The 17403-nt window shown below is 56.7% G+C and overlaps 1 protein-coding gene across 6 annotated transcripts in view; it reads left to right on the forward strand.

The window, feature by feature from the left end:
* DLG4 (discs large MAGUK scaffold protein 4) overlaps positions 1-17403 on the forward strand; it is an 863469-nt gene that overhangs the window by 448158 nt on the left and 397908 nt on the right. The window lies entirely within an intron of this gene.

Raw genomic sequence — 17403 nt, forward strand, 5'->3', positions numbered from 1 at the left:
AGTCTGCATGGAACAGTGCTGGAGCCCAGGCTGTGGGGCCCCAGCTGTGGAGAGTCTGCATCGAAAAGGGCTGGAGCCCATTGTGGAGCCCCAGCTGTGAAGACTCTGCATGGAACAGTGCTGGACCCCACTGTGGAGTCCCAGCTGTGGAGAGTCTGCATGGAACAGTGCTGGAGCCCAAGCTGTGGATCCCCAGCTGTGGAGAGTCTCCATGGAACAGTGCTGGAGCCCATTGTAGATAGTCTGCATGGAACAGTGCTGGAGCCCAGGCTGTGGAGTCCCAGCTGTGGAGAGTCTGCATGGAACAGTGCTGGAGCCCAAGCTGTGGAGCCCCAGCTGTGGAGAGTCTCCATGGAACAGTGATTGAGCCCATTGTAGAGAGTCTGCATGGAACAGTGCTGGAGCCCAGGCTGTGGAGTCCGAGTTGTGAGAGTCTGCATGGAACAGTGCTGGAGCCCACTGTGGAGCCCCAGCTGTGGAGAGTCTGCATGAAACAGTGCTGGAGCCCAAGCTGTGGAGCCCCAGCTGTGGAGAGTCTCCATGGAACAGTGCTTGAGCCCATTGTAGAGAGTCTGCATGGAACAGTGCTGGAGCACAGGCTGTGGAGTCCTAGCTGTGAGAGTCTGCATGGAACAGTGCTGGAGCCCACTGTGGAGCCCCAGCTGTGGAGAGTCTGCATGGAACAGTGCTGGAGCCCAAGCTGTGGAGCCCCAGCTGTGGAGAGTCTCCATGGAACAGTGCTTGAGCCCATTGTAGAGAGTCTGCATGGAACAGTGCCGGAGCCCAGGCTGTGGAGAGTCTGCGTGGAACAGTGCTGGAGCCCAGGCTATGGATTCCCAGCTGTGGAGAGTCTGCATGGAATAGGGCTGGAGCCCAGGCTATGGAGCCCCAGCTGTGGAGATTCTGCATGGAAAAGGGCTGGAGCCCAGGCTGTGGAGCCAAAGCTGTGAGAGTCTGCATGGAACAGTACCGGAGCCAAGCTGTGGAGCCCCAGCTGTGGAGAGTGTGCATAGAACAGAGCTGGAGCCAGGCTGCGGAGCCCCAGCTGTGGAGAGTCTGCATATAACAGTGCTGGAGCACAGGCTATGGAGTCTCAGCTGTGGAGAGTCTGCATGGAAAAGTGCTGGAGCCCACTTTGGGGCCCCCTCTGTGGAGAGTCTGCATGGAACAGTGCCGGAGCCCAGGCTGTGGAGCCACAACTGTGGAGATTCAGCATGGAGCCGTGCTGGAGCCCAGGCTGTGGAGCTCCAGCTGTGGAGAGTTTACATGGAACAGTGCTGGAGCCCAGGCTGTGGAGCCCCTGGTGTGAGATTCTGCATGGAACAGTGCCGAAGCCCAAGCTGTGGAGCCCCAGCTGTGAGAGTCTGCATGGAACAGTGCCGGAGCCCAAGCTGTGGAGACCCAGCTGTGAGAGTCTGCATGGAACAGTGCTGGAGCTAAGGCTATGGAGATTTTGCATGGAACAGTGCTGGAGCCAAGGCTCTGGAGCCCCAGCTGTGAGAGTCTTCATGGAACAGTGCCGGAGCCCAGGCTATGGCGCCCCAGCTGTGAAGAGTCTACATGGAAAAGCGCTGGAGTCCACGCTATGGAGCCCGAGGTGTGGAGAGTCTGCATGGAAAAGGGCTGGAGCCCAGGCTGTGGAGCCCCAGCTGTGGAGAGTCTGCATGGAACAGTCATGGAGCCCAGGCTGTGGAGCCCCAGCTGTGAGATTCTGCATTGAACAGTGCTGGAACCCAGGCTGTGGAGCCCCATCTGTGGAGAGTCTGCATGGAACAGTGCTGGAGCCCAGGCTGTGGAGCCCCAGCTGTGGAGAGCCTGCATAGAACAGTACCTGAGCCCAGACTGTGGAACCCCAACTGTGGAGAGTCTGCATGGAACAGTGCCGGAACCCAGGCTGTGGAGCCCCAGCTGTGGAGAGTCTGCATGGAACAGTGCTGGAGCACACTGTGGAGCCCCAGCCGTGGAGAGTCTGCATGGAACAGTGCTGGAGCTGAGGCTGTGGAGCCCCAGCTGTGAAGAGTCTGTATAGAACAGTGCCAGAGCCCAGGCTGTGTAGCCCAAACTGTGGAGAGTCAGCATGGAACAGTGCCGGAGCCCAGGCTGTGGAGCCCCAGCTGTGGAGAGTCTGCATGTAACAGTGCTGGAGCCCAGGCTGTGGAGCCCCAGTTGTGGAGAGTCTGCATGGAAAAGGGCTGGAGCCCAAGCTGTGGAGCCCCAGCTGTGAAGAGTCTGCATGGAACAGTGCCGGAGCCCAAGCTGTGGAGCCCCAGCTAAGGAGAGTCTGCATGGAACAATGCTGGAGCCCAGGCTGTGGAGCCCAAACTGTGGAGAGTCCGCATGGAACAGTGCTGGAGCCCAGGCTGTGGAGCCCCAGCTGTGAAGAGTCTGCATGGAACAGTGCCGGAGCCAAGCTGCGGATCCCCAGCTGTGGAGAGTCTGCATGGAACAGTGCTAGATCCCACTGTGGAGCCCCAACTGTGGAGAGTCAGCATGGAACACTGCTGGAGCGCAGGCTGTGGAGCCCCAACTGTGGAGAGTCAGCATGGAACAGTGTCGGAGCCAAGCTGCACAGCCCCAACTGTGGAGAGTCTGCATGGAACAGTGCTAGATCCCACTGTGGAGCCCCAACTGTGGAGGGTCTGCATGGAACAATGCTAGACCCCACTGTGGAGCCCCAGCTGTGGAGAGTCTGCATGGAACAGTGCTGGAGCTAAGGCTGTGGAGCCCCAGCTGTGAAGAGTCTGCATGGAACAGTGCCAGAGCCCAGGCTGTGGAGCCCCAGCTGTGAGAGTCTGCATGGAACAGTGCCGGAGCCCAGGCTGTGAGAGTCTGCATGGAACAGTGCTGGAGCCCAGGCTGTGGAGCCCCAGCTATGGAGAGTCAGCATGAGACAGTGCCGGAGCCCAGGCTATGGTGCCCCAGCTGTGAAGAGTCTACATGGAAAAGGGCTGGAGCCCAGGCTGTGTAGCCCCAGCTGTGGAGAGTCTGAATGGAACAGTGTTGGAGCCCACGGTGGAGCCCCAGCTGTGGAGAGTCTGCATGGAACAGTCATGGAGCCCAGGCTGTGGAGCCCCAGCTGTGAGATTCTGCATGGAACAGTGCTGGAACCCAGGCTGTGGAGCCCCAGCTGTGGAGAGTCTGCATGGAACAGTGCTGGAGCTAAGGCTGTGGAGCCCCAGCTGTGAAGAGTCTGCATGGAACAGTGCCGGAGCCCAGGCTGTGGAGTCCCAGCTGCGAGAGTCTGCATGGAACAGTGCCGGAGCCCAGGCTGTGGAGCCCCAGCTGTGAGAGTCTGCATGGAAAAGGGCTGGAGCCCAGGCTGGGGAGCCCCAGCTATGGAGAGTCAGCATGAGACCGTGCCGGAGCCCAGGCTGTGGAGCCCCAGCTGTGGAGAGTCTGCATGGAACAGTGCTGGAGCTAAGGCTGTGGAGTCCCAGCTGTGGAGAGTCTGCATGGAACAGTGCTGGAGCCCAGGCTGTGGAGCCCCAGCTGTGGAGAGTCTGCATAGAACAGTACCTGAGCCCAGACTGTGGAGCCCCAGCTGTGAGATTCTGCATGGAACAGTCATGGAGCCCAGGCTGTGGAGCCCCAGCTGTGAGATTCTGCATGGAACAGTGATGGAACCCAGGCTGTGGAGCCCCAGCTGTGGAGAGTCTGCATGGAACAGTGCTGGAGCTAAGGCTGTGGAGCTCCAGCTGTGAAGAGTCTACATGGAAAAGGGCTGGAGCCCAGGCTGTGTAGCCCCAGCTGTGGAGGGTCTGCATGGAACAGTGCTGGAGCCCACTGTGGAGCCCCAGCTGTGGAGAGTCTGCATGGAACAGTCATGGAGCCCAGGCTGTGGAGCCCCAGCTGTGAGATTCTGCATGGAACAGTGCTGGAACCCAGGCTGTGGAGCCTCAGCTGTGGAGAGTCTGCATGGAACAGTGCTGAAGCTAAGGCTGTGGAGTCCCAGCTGTGGAGAGTATGCATGGAACAGTGCTGGAGCCCAGGCTGTGGAGCCCCAGCTGTGGAGAGTCTGCATAGAACAGTACCTGAGCCCAGACTGTGGAGCCCCAGTTGTGGAGAGTCAGCATGGAACAGTGCCGGAGCCAAGCTGCGGAGCCCCAACTGTGGAGAGTCTGCATGGAACAGTGCTAGATCCCACTGTGGAGCCCCAACTGTGGAGGGTCTGCATGGAACAGTGCTAGATCCCACTGTGGAGCCCCAGCTGTGGAGAGTCTGCATGGAACAGTGCTGGAGCCCAGGCTGTGGAGTCCCAGCTGTGAAGAGTCTGCATGGAACAGTGCCGGGGCCCAGGCTGTGGAGCCCCAGCTGTGAGAGTCTGAATGGAACAGTGCTGGAGCCCAGGCTGTGGAGCCCCAGCTGTGGAGAGTCTGCATAGAACAGTACCTGAGCCCACACTGTGGAGCCCCAGCTGTGAGATTCTGCATGGAACAGTCATGGAGCCCAGGCTGTGGAGTCCCAGCTGTGAAGAGTCTGCATGGAACAGTGCCGGGGCCCAGGCTGTGGAGCCCCAGCTGTGGAGAGTCTGCATGGAACAGTGCTGGAGCTAAGGCTGTGGAGCCCCAGCTGTGAAGAGTCTACATGGAAGAGGGCTGGAGCCCAGGCTGTGTATCCCCAGCTGTGGAGGGTCTGCATGGAACAGTGCTGGAGCCCACTGTGGAGCCCCAGCTGTGGAGAGTCTGCATGGAACAGTCATGGAGCCCAGGCTGTGGAGCCCCAGCTGTGAGATTCTGCATGGAACAGTGCTGGAACCCAGGCTGTGGAGCCCCAGCTGTGGAGAGTCTGCATGGAACAGTGCTGGAGCTAAGGCTGTGGAGTCCCAGCTGTGGAGAGTCTGCATGGAACAGTGCTGGAGCCCAGACTGTGGAGCCCCAGTTGTGGAGAGTCAGCATGGAACAGTGCCGGAGCAAAGCTGCGGAGCCCCAGCTGTGGAGAGTCTGCATGGAACAGTGCTAGATCCCACTGTGGAGCCCCAACTGTGGAGGGTCTGCATGGAACAGTGCTAGAACCCACTGTGGAGCCCCAGTTGTGGAGAGTCTGCATGGAACAGTGCTGGCGCCCAGGCTGTGGAGTCCCAGCTGTGAAGAGTCTGCATGGAACAGTGCCGGGGCCCAGGCGGTGGAGCCCCAGCTGTGAGAGTCTGCATGGAACAGTGCTGGAGCCCAGGCTGTGGAGCCCCAGCTGTGGAGAGTAAGCATGAGACAGTGCCGGAGCCCAGGCTATGGCGCCCCAGTTGTGAAGAGTCTGCATAGGAAAGTGATGGAGTCCAGGCTATGGAGCCCAAGCTGTGGAGAGTCTGCATGGAAAAGGGCTTGAGCCCAGGCTATGGAGCCCCAGCTAAGGAGAGTCTGCATGAAACCGTGCTGGAGCTAAGGCTGTGGAGCCCCAGCTGTGGAGAGTCTGCATGGAACAGTGCTGGACCCCACTGTGGAGCTCCAGCTGTGGAGAGTCTGCATGGAACAGTGGTGGAGCTCACCGTGGAGCCCCAGTTGTGAAGAGTCTGCATGGAACAGTGCTGGAGCCCAGGCTGTGGAGCCCCAGCTGTGGAGAGTCTGCATGGAAAAGGGCTGGAGCCCAGGCTATGGAGCCCCAGCTGTGGAGAGACTGCATAGAACAGTGCCGGAGCACAACATGGAGCCCCAGGTGTGGAGAGTCCGCATTGGAAAGGGCTGGAGCCCAGGCTATGGAGCCCTAGCTGTGGAGAGTCTGCATGGACAAGGTCTGGAGACAGGCTGTGGAGCCCCTGCTGTGGAGTCTGCAGTCAATACAGTAGGAGCACTGGCTGTGGAGACACTACTTGGAGGACGGCAGGGACCAACGCTTTGCAGGTTCAGCAGAGGGTGCTGCAGGAGCCCTAGTTGTAGAAAATCTGCATGGAATAGTGCAGGATACACCGCTGCTGGAATTGTACTTGGAATAGTGCAGGAACCAAGGCATTAGAGAGTCTGAAGACTGTGGTGTAGGAACCTCGGCTGTAGAGATCAGCAGAAGGTGATGTAGGAGCCCTTGCTGTGGCTCTGTTTGCAACAGCGCAGGAGCCCCAGCTGTAGAGAATTAAATCTGGAAAATCAACCTCCAGGCGAGATATCTCAATGTTGGTGGGCAGATTTCTCATTGCGAGTGTTTGCGTATGCTCGCGACCACTCTCATGGAGAAACCGTCCATTCATGTTGAGAAAGCTGCCGCTCGAGTAAAAATGTACTTGAGCGGCAGAAAGGAAGCATTGCCTGCTTGCACTGTGCATGGTGCCGTTCGCGATGATTGCACAGTGCGGACAAGCACCTGGTACTGAAAATCACTGTGAACGGCATTTATCTAAAGAAATTCCGCTGCTTGAGGATCTCCGCGTAGCACGGTGGAGTTTTTTTGCACTTCCCGGAGTTCCGCGTAGTGGAACTCCACCCAGGCTTAGAGAGAATCTGCATGGAATAGAGTGGATCCCCGGCTCTGGGACTCTACTTGGGACAGTGCAGTAACCAAGGCTTTGGAGAGTCTGCCAAACATGGTGAAGGATCCCCTGCTGTGGATAGTCTGTATGCAACAGTGAAGAATCAACATGGAATAGTGTATGACCCCCTGCTGTGGATAGCTTGTAGGCAGCAGTGCCGGAGCCCCGGCTGTGAAGAATCTGCATGGAATAGTGTAGGAGCCCCTGCTGTGGATAGCCTGTAGGCAATAGTGCCAGAGCCCCAGCTGTGGACAATCTCTATGGATTAGTGTAGGATCCCCGGCTCTGGGGAGTCTACTTGGGACAGTGCAGTAACCAAGGCTTTGGAGAGTCTGCAAAACGTGGTGAAGGAGCCCCTGCTGTGGATAGTCTGTATGCAACAGTGCTGGAGCTCCAGCTGTGGGGAATCTGCATGGAATAGTGTAGGAGCCCCTGCTGTGGATAGCCTGTAGCCAACAGTGCCGGAGCCCCGGCTGTGGAGAATCTGCATGGTATAGTGTAGGAGCCCCTGCTATAGATAGCCTGTAGGCAACAGTGTCAGAGCCCCAGTTGTAGAGAACCTGCATGGAGTAGTGTATGAGCCCCTGCTGTGGGCAGCCTGTAGGCAACAGTGCCAAAGCCTCAGCTGTGAATAATTTGCATGGAATAGTGTAGGATCCAAGGCTCTGGGGAGTCTACTTGGGACAGTGCTACAACAAAGGCTTTGGAGAGTCTACAAAACGTGGTGAAGGAGCCCCTGCTGTGGAAAGTCTGTATGCAACAGTTCCGGAGCCTCAGCTGTGGAGAATCTGCATGGAATAGTGTAGCAGCCCCTGCTGTTGATAGCCTGTAGGCAACAGTGCCGAAGCCCCGGCTGTGGGGAATCTGCATGGAAGAGTGTAGGAGCCCCTGTTGTAGATGGCCTGTAGGCAACAGTGCCGGAGCCCCAGCTGTGGAGAATCTGCATGGAATAGTGTAGGAGCCCCTGCTGTGGATAGCCTGTAGGCAACAGTGCCGAAGCCCCAGCTGTGGAGAATCTGTATGGAATACTGTAGGATCCCCTGCTGTGGATAGCTTATAGGCAGCAGTGCTTGAGCCCGGGCTGTGGAGAATCTGCATGGAATAGTGTAGGAGCCTGTGCTGTTGATAGCTTGTAGGCAACAGTGCCAGAGCTCCAGCTGTGGAGAATCTGCATGGACTAGTGTAGGATCCCCTGCTGTGGGTAGCCTGTAGGCAACAGTGCCGAAGCCCCAGCTATGGAGACTCTGCATGGAATAGTGTAGGAGCCCTGGCTTTGGCAAGTGCATGGAACAGAGAGGTAGCTCAGGCTGTGAGAGCCTGGTGTTGTGGAGAATATTTAGTGAATATTGTGAAGACCCTAGTGGTTCAGCAGCCCCAGCCATGGATAATCTGCATGGAACAGTGCAGAAGCCTGGGATATGGAGACTGCGTGGAACAGTGCAGGAGTCCAAGCTGTTGAGATTCTGCTTGGAGTAGTACAGGAGCCCCCGCAGTGGGGATTCTCTGTGCAACAGTGGAGGAGCCCGGGCTGTGGTACTCCAGCTGTGGAGAATCTGCATGGAACAGTGCAGGAGCCTGGCATATGGAGAGACTGCGCGGAACAGTGCAGGAGGCGCCAAGCTGTTGAGAGTCTGCTTGGAGCAGTGCGAAAGCCTGGGGTGTGGAGAGAGTGCATGGAATGGTGCAGGAACCCAGGAAGTCCATCTCCAGCTGTACAGAGTCAGAATGGAACAGTGCAGGAGCCCCAGCGCTGGGGAGTATCTATTGAACAGTGCAGGAGCCTGGGATGGGGTACCTCAGCTGTGGAGAGACTGCATGGAATCATATGCAGGAGCCCCAGTAGCGAAGAGTCTGTTTGGATTAGTGCAGAAGCCCCAGCTGTGGATAGCCTGGAAGGAAACATGCAGGAGCCCCAGGTGTGGATAGCCTGGAAGGAGAAGTGCAGGAGTCCCAGGTGTGGATAGTCTGGAAGGAGAAGTGCAGGAGTCCCAGGTGTGGATAGCCTGGAAGGAGAAGTGCAGGAGCCCCAGGTGTGGGTAGCCTGGAAGGAGAAGTGCAGGAGCTGGGCTCTGGAGAGAGTTTTTCTAACAGTGCAGGAGCCTGGGTTGTGGAGCCCCATGTGTGGAGATTCTGCATGAAACAGTACAGGAGACGGCGGTGGGATGCCAGGTGTGGAGAATCTGCCTGCAACAGGGTATGTGCTCTGGCTGTGGTACCGCAGCTGCTAAGAGACTGCATGGGATCATGCAGAAGCCCCAGCAGGAGGAAGTCTGAATGCATTGGTGCAGAAGCCCCATTTATGGAGAGCCTGGAAAAACAGTGCAGGGGCTGGGCTGTGGAGGCGGTCTGTGGGCACAGTGCAGAGGCACGATATGTGGTACCCCAGCAGTGAAGAGACTGAATGGAATCATGCAGGAGCCAGCTGTTGACAGACTGCATGTAACCATGCAGGAGCCCCAGCAGGTGTAAGTATGTATGGAACAGTGTAGGGGTCCAGTATGTGGTACCCCAGCCATGAAGAAACTGCATGGAATTATGCAGGAGCCCCAACCGCGGGGAGTCTCTGAGCAACAGTGGAGAGTCTTGTGCTGTGGTACCTCAGCTGTGGATAAACTGCGTGAATCTTGCAGGAGCCCCAGCAGTAGGACGTCTGTATGGATTGGTGCAGAAGCCCCATTTATGGAGAGCCTGGAAAAACAGTGCAGGGGCTGGGCTGTGGAGGCGGTCCGTGGGAACAGTACAGTAGCCTGTGGAGTCCCATGTGTGGAGATTCTGCATGAAACCGTGCAGGAGCCTGGCCTGTGGACTCCAATGTTTTGAGATTCTACATGAATCACTACAGGAGATGGTGGTGGGATCCCGGCTGTGGAGAATCTGCATGAAACAGTGCAGGAGATGGTGGTGGGCTCCCGGCTGTGGAGAATCTGCCTGAAACAGAGAATGAGCCTGGGCTGTGGTACCCCAGCTAGGGAGAGACTGCATTGAATCATGCAGGAGCCTGTGCTGTGGTACCCCAGCTGTGGAGAAACTGCATGGAATCATGCAGAAGCCACGACAGCGGGGAGTCTCCATGGAACAGGGCAGGAGCCTGGGCTGTGGTACCCCAGCTAGGGAGAGACTGCATGGAATCATGCAGGAGCCTGGGATGTGGTACCCTAGCTGTGGCGAGACTGCATTGAAACATGCAGGAGCCCGGGCTGCGCTACCCAAGCTGTGGAGGGACTGCATGGAATCATTCAGGAGCCCCGGCAGCGGGGAGTCTCCATGGAACAGGGCAGGAGCCAGGGCTGTGGTACCCCAGCTGTGGAGAGACTTCATTGAATCATGCACCATTCCCGGCAGTAAGGACTCTCCATGAAAGAGGGCAGAAGCCTGGGCTGTGGTACCCCACCTGTGGAGAGACTGCATTGAATCATGCAGGAGACTGGGTAGCGGGGACTTTCCCTGGAACAGTGCAGGAGACTGCATTGAATCGTGCAGGAGCCCAGGCTGTGGTACCCCAGCAGTAGAGAGACTGCTTGGAATCATGCAGGAGCCCGGGCTGTGGTACCATAGCTGTGGAGAGACTGCATGGACTCTTGCAGGAGCCCGGGCTGTGGTGAAACTGCATTGAATCATGCAGGAGGCCAGGCTTTGGTGCCCCAGCTGTGGAGAGCCAGCATGGAATAATGCAGGGGTGCCAGCAGAGGGGAGTCTCCATGGAGCAGTGCAGGAGCCCTGGCTATGATACCCCAGCTGTGGAGAGACTGCATGCAATCATGCAGGAGCCTTGGCTGTGGTACCCCAGCTGTGGAGAAACTGCAAGGAATCATGCAGGAGCCCAGGCTGTGGTACTCCAGCTGTGAAGAGACTACGTTGAATCATGCAGTAGCCCAGGCTGTGGTACCCCAGGCACGGAAAGACTGCATTGAATCATGCAGGAGCCCAGGCAGCAGGGAGTCTCCATGGATCAGTGCAGGAGCCCAGGCTGTGGTACCCCAGCTGCAGGGAGACTGCATTGAAACATGTAGTAGCCAGGACTGTGGTACCCCAGCTGCGGAGAGGCTGCATGGAATCATTCAGGAGCCAGGACTGTGGTACCCCAGATGCGGAGAGACTGCATGGAATGATTCAGGAGCCCGAGCTGTGGTACCCCAGCTGTGGAGAGAGTGCATTGAATCATGCAAGAGCCCTTGCAGCGGGGAGTCTCCATGAAGCAGTGCAGGTGCCAGGGCTGTGTTACCCCAGCTGTAGGAGAGTAGGATCTGCTTCACATGGGTACCCCCACTTTTTGCTGGTGTTTCACTGTTTTTCGACCTTAGTCTGGCTGTGGCCCTGCTAATCAGGACCACAGCCTAGCTGCTTCCTCTCTAAAATGGTTTCCATGTACATTAGGTACATATCTAATTGGATTCTGGAGTGCCTTATAAGCCCCTAGTATATGGTATACTATGTACCTAGGGCATAGGTACCTCAGAGGCCTACCAGGGGCTGAAGCATATATTATGCCACCCCTGGGAAGCATTCCAAAATGGCACCACAGGTCTGCTACTGCGGCCTGGGTAAAGGTGTCCTTGCACCCCTTACAGTGGTATAGGCTAGCCTATATCCACATATGTATACAGACACATATAAACCTATAAGTCACTCCTATGGCAGGCCTTGACAATCTGAAGGCAGAGTGCTTGATTTTGTGTGAGAGGGTGCCCAAGCATGAGCTGAGCCCCTCTGCAGCTTGCAGAAATACTTCCTTATGGCTGTTCTGTGATACAGCCATACCATATACTCTTAAGTGCATTATAACCTCGCGGTAAATGCTAACTTTGGAATGGCTGCATCCAAACATGTCGTGTTTGGTGTCAAACGCTTTGGAATACTACCCCCCGCCAGTTCTGGCGGCGGTTGTAGCATTCCACCCTTCTAGAGGGAGAGACATGTTCACACAGGTTAAACCCGGTAGGACTTTCCTGAGCCCTGGCATCACAAAATGGATGCCTCTGCCACAGACACGGTTCTGGCCTCCTGCTGCTGACCGAAACTCCGGTAGGGGAGGTCTGGACAATAGGTTTCCTGTCGAAGGGAGGTGTAACCACCTCCCCAGACAGGCAGATGTGTATTGGGGCTGGGCAGGAGCACTCTCTGGTGCTTTGAAGTCCTGCACTGGAGGCACATTTGGTGTCCCTGTGCATAGTCCAGTTCAAACTGGTTGCAGGGGCTACCTGCCCCTGCTCTGGCGCGAAACTGGACAAAGGAAATTGGTGTAACCACCCCTCTTTCCAGGCTCACCCATAGGTGGGGCCTTAGAGTTAGTCCATCCCCTAAACTTAACATAAGTATAGGAATCCAGTCCCTAGGATTTTAGATTACCCTGGATGAAACTCTACAACGTACATCCTGTACCTTCGACGTTCTATCCTGACTAGAAGACTGAAGAAATCTCCCTTGGGGTCAAGGAGTGACTCCCCTGCTTGGCAGGCACCAAAGAAGCAACTGACTGGTCTGCATCGCTTAAGCTCCCGCCGGACGCCGAAGTCTTTGCATCACCAGAGGTGGATTTCCAGACTTCCCCGAGGCTACCCTGAGGCCACAGCAAAGCTGAGGCCCGTGGCTATCATGGGTGACGTGGAACCGTGACCCCCTGGACACCGTGAACTTTTGCAGCAACACTATCTTTCTGGTCCTCCTCGAAGTTGTGCTTTGGGCTTCGAGTAGCCCCAGCCTTGAGCACCTCCTGCACCGAAGATTGCTGGTCTCCACGAGTGACCCATGGGCCAGTTTCAAGTGCGACCGCTTGAGGCTCCTTTGCGATCACTAGCCCTTTGGCTAGCAGGTCCCCACGAAGGCAACTCCTCTTCTGCTTGGGCTTTCCTGGTTGCTCCAGACGGGCCCTGACTTACCCTTGCTGGGTGAGTCCCTCAGACCTTGCTGGTCTGAACCGCAGTCCTTTCTCTGAATTCCGGTGACTTGCCGTTGCCACGGCTTGTTGAGTCCATTCTGGTTGCCGACACTGCAGTACTCGACAGACTTCATGGGACAGCTCGAATCTGGCTCGTTGACTTCGTCGACATCTCCGGGACCTCGTGGCTGAAGAGTCAAGATGCCCATCAACTCACCTGAAGCACCCGACATCTGTGGGCATTGGTCCATCCTGCCCTCGGTCACTGGAAAGTGACCCAGACTCTGTCCCCTCTGCTTTCAGGTTCCTTCCTTCCTAAATCCGGGCTTGGATCTCTTATGACACTTCTCCTTTTCACAGCAGCAGCAGTTCTTTGCAGGCTTCCATTGAAATCGACGATGCGACCCGACACCAAAAGACAGCTATGCACCCGGCTTCCCTGTGTAAGGTAACTCGAGTACTCCGGTGCTCCTGTGGGTGCTAACCCTAGAACTTCTTAAGTCCAAAAGGGTTTGGTCCTGACTCGATTAGAAGTGTCCCTAATCTTTAAATTTCCAACTGCGACATTGCCCATAGAAGATAACGGGAACCCGTGGGTCCCCTGTGTCAATACCTTGGGTGGTTCCTTGGGGTCCCAGCGATTCTACAGGCTATAGGCCTAGTGTCTATTCTGGACTTGGTTCTTATACCCCTTTTTTGGTATATGGTTTGGTACGCCCCTAGGTCCCAAACATGTATTTGTGCTATTACTGATGCTTGCTCACTTGTAAACTAAGTACTTCGGACTCCAGTCTCGTAAAGAGACTAGAGGGGTGTGTTTTATCTTAAATACATATATTTTGAATATATACCTGGTGTGGTTGTCCGTTCATTTGATCATTCAAGAGATTATAGACTGGTAAAACAAGCTGCTTTACATTCCTTCAAGACTTAGCCTGAAGGCTGCTCTCCATAGCTACCACTAGGATAGCTTTCAATAAAGGTTGTCTTTAACCTATCACCATAAGGGGTTGTTTGGACTGATACAAAGTGCCCACTAGACCTAGTGGACAGCATATATCAGGCCAACTTCTCACACCAGCTGTGGAGAGACTGCATGAAATCATGCAGGAACCCTGGCAGCGGGAAGTCTCCATGGTCCAGTGCGGGAGCCCGGGCTGTTGTACCCCAGCTGTAGAGAGACTGCATTGAATCATGCAGGAGCCCGAGCTGTGGTGCCATAGCTGTGGAGTGACTGCATGGAATCATGCAGGAGCCCGTGCTGTGGTGCCCCAGCTCTGTAGAGACTGCATTGAATCATGTAGGAGCCCGGACTGTGGTACCCCAGCTGTGGAGAGACTGCATTGAATCATGCAGGAGCCCAGGCTGTGATACCCCAGCTGTAGAGAAATTGCTTTAAATCATGCAGGAGCCTAGGCTATGGTACCCCAGTTGTATAGAGACTGCATGGAATCATGCAGTAGCCCTGGCAGTGGGAAGCCTCCATGGAGCAGTGCAGGATCCTGGGCTGTGGTACCCCAGCAGTGAGGAGAATGCATTAAATCATGCAGGAGCCCGGGCTGTGGTACCCCATCTGTGGAGAGACTGCATGGAATCATGCATGAGCCTGGGCTGTGGTACCCCATCTGTGGAGAGACTGCATGGAATCATGCATGAGCCAGGGCTGTGGTACCCCAGCTGTGGAGAGACTGCATTGAATCATGCAGGAGCCCAGGCTGTCGTACCCCAGCTGTCGAGAAATTGCTTTGAATCATGCAGGAGCCTAGGTTGTGGTACCTCAGTTGTAGAGAGACTGCATGGAATCATGCAGGAGCCCTGGCAGTGGGAAGCCTCCATGGAGCAGTGCAGGAGCCCAGGCTGTGGTACCCCAGCTGTGGAGAGACTGCATTGAATCATGCAGGAGCCTGGGCTGTGGTACCCCAGCTGTGTAGAGACTGCATTGAATCATGCAGGAGCATGGGCTGTGGTACCCCAGCTGTGGAGAGACTGCATTGAATCATGCAGGAGCCCAGGCTGTGGTACCCCAGCTGTAGAGAAATTGCTTTGAATAATGCAGGAGCCTAGGCTGTGGTACTCCAGTTGTAGAGAGACTGCATGGAATCATGCATGAGCCAGGGCTGTGGTACCCCAGCTGTGGAGAGACTGCATTGAATCATGCAGGAGCCCAGGCTGTGGTACCCCAGCTGTAGAGAAATTGCTTTGAATCATGCAGGAGCCTAGGTTGTGGTACCCCAGTTGTAGAGAGACTGCATGGAATCATGCAGGAGCCCTGGCAGTGGGAAGCCTCCATGGAGCAGTGCAGGAGCCCGGGCTGTGGTACCCCAGCTGTGTAGAGACTGCATTGAATCATGCAGGAGCGTGGGCTGTGGTACCCCAGCTGTGTAGAGACTGCACTGAATCATGCAGGAGCCCGGGCTTTGGTACCCCAGCTGCAGAGAGACTGCATGGAATCATGCATGAGCCCCGGCAGTGAGGACCCTCCATGAAGCAGGGCAGGAGCTCGGGCTCTGGTACCCCAGATGTGATGAGGCTGCATTGAATCATGCAGGAGCCTGGGATGTGGTACCCCAGCTGTGTAGAGACTGCATGGAATCATGCAGGAGCCCGGGCCGTGGTACCCCAGCCGTGGAGTGACTGCATTGAATCATGCAGGAGCGTGGGTTGTGGCACCCCAGCTGTGTAGAGACTGCATGGAATCATGCAGTAGCCTGGGCTGTGGTACCCCAGCTGTGTGGAGACTGCATTGAATCATGCAGGAGCCTGGGCTTAGGTACCCCAGCTATGTAGAGACTGCATGGAATCATGCAGGAGCCCGGAATGTGGTACCCCAGCTGTGGAGTGACTGCATTGAATCATGCAGTAGCCAGGGCTGTGGTACCTCAGCTGTGTAGAGACTGCATGGAATCATGCATGAGCCCGGGCTGTGGTACCCAGCTGTGGAGGGACTGCATTGAACCATGCAGGAGCCCGGGCTGTGGTACCCAGCTGTGGAGAGACTGCATTGAATCATGTAGTAGCGCCGGGCTGTGGTACCCCAGCTGCGGCAAGACTGCATTGAACCATGCACGAGCCAGGGCTGTGGTACCCCAGCTGTTGAGTGACTGCATGGAATCATGCAGGGGTGCCAGCAGCGGGAAGTCTCCATGAAACAGTGCAGGAGCCCGGGCTGTGGTACCCAGCTGTCGAGAGACTGCATTGAATAATTTAGGAGCCCGGGCTGTGGTACCCCAGCTGTTGAGAGACTGCATTGAATCATGTAAGAGCCCGGGCTGTGGTACCCCAGCTTCAGAGAGACTGCATTGAACCATGCAGGAGCCCGGGCTGTGGTACCCAGCTGTGGAGAGACTGCATTGAATCATGTAGGAGCCCGGGCTGTGATACCCCAGCTGCGGAGAGACTGCATTGAACCATGAAGGAGCCAGGGCTGTGGTACCCCAGCTGTGGAGTGACTGCATGGAATCATGGCAGGGGTGCCAGCAGCGGGAAATCTCCATGGAGCAGGGCAGGAGCCAGGGCTGTGTTACCCCAGCTTCAGAGAGGCTGCATTAAACCATGCAGGAGTCCGGGCTGTGGTACCCAGCTGTGGAGAGACTGCATTGAATCATGTAGGAGCCCGGGCTGTGGTACCCCAGCTGTAGAGAGCCTGCATTGAATCATGTAGGAGCCCGAGCTGTGGTACACCAGCTGCGGCAAGACTGCATTGAACCATGCAGGAGCCCGGGCTGTGGTACCCAGCTGTGGATTGACTGCATGGAATCATGCAGGGGTGCCAGCAGCCGAAAGGCTCCATGGAGCAGGGCAGGAGCCAGGGCTGTGGTACCCCAGCTGCGGAGAGACTGCATTGAACTATGCAGGAGCCTGGGCTGTGGTACCCCAGCTGTGGAGAGACTGCATGGAGTCATGCAGGAGCCTGGGCTGTGGTACCCCAGATGCAGAGAGACTGCATTGAACCATGCAGGAGCCTGGGCTGTGGTACCCCAGGTGTGGAGAGACTGCATGGAGTCATGTAGTAGCCCAGGCTGCAGTACCCCAGCTGTGAAGAGACTGCATGGAATCATGCAGGGGTGCCAGCAGTTGGGAGTCTCCATGGAGCAGGACAGGAGCCCGGGCTGTGGTGCCTCAGCTGTGGAGTGTCTGCATGGAATCATGCAGGAACGCTGGCAGGCGGAAGTCTCCATGGAGCAAGTCAGGAGCCCGGGCTGCGGTACCTCAGCTGTGAAGTGACTGCATGGAATCATGCAGGGGTGCCAGCAGCGGGAAGGCTCCATGGAGCAGGGCAGGAGCCAGGGCTGTGGTACCCCAGCTGCAGAGAGACTGCATTGAACCATGCAGGAGCCTGGGCTATGGTACCCCAGCTGTGGAGAGACTGCATGGAGTCATGCAGGAGCCTGGGCTGTGGTACCCCAGCTGTGGAGAGACTGCATGGAGTCATGCAGGAGCCCGGGCTGTGGTACCCCAGCTGTGGAGTGTCTGCATGGAATCATGCAGGAACGCTGGCAGGCGGAAGTCTCCATGGAGCTGGTCAGGAGCCCGGGCTGTGGTACCCCAGCTGTGGAGTGACTGCATGGAATCATGCAGGAACGCTGGCAGGCGGAAGTCTCCATGGAGCTGGTCAGGAGCCCGGGCTGTGGTACCCCAGCTGTGGAGTGACTGCATGGATTCATGCAGGAACGCTGGCAGGCGGAAGTCTCCATGGAGCTGGTCAGGAGCCCGGGCTGTGGTACCCCAGCTGTGGAGTGACTGCATGGAATCATGCAGGGGTGCCAGCAGCGGAGAGTCTCCATGGAGCAGGGCAGGAGCCCGGGCTGTGGTACCCCAGCTGTGGAGTGACTGCATGGAATCATGCAGGGGTGCCAGCAGCGGAGAGTCTCCATGGAGCAGGGCAGGAGCCCGGGCTGTGGTACCCCAGCTGTGGAGTGACTGCATGGAATCATGCAGAAGTGCCAGCAGAGGGAAGTCTCCATGGAGCAGGGCAGGAGCCCGCGCTGCGCAGCCGGTGCCGCGCGCAGTGAATATGAATCGAGTGAATGGAAAGGGAGATGTTGGCATGAGCAGAGGGAAGGGGGAGTGATTGAGG

The sequence above is a fragment of the Triturus cristatus genome, chromosome 12 (assembly GCF_964204655.1).
Source record: "Triturus cristatus chromosome 12, aTriCri1.1, whole genome shotgun sequence".
Lineage (NCBI taxonomy): Eukaryota > Metazoa > Chordata > Amphibia > Caudata > Salamandridae > Triturus > Triturus cristatus.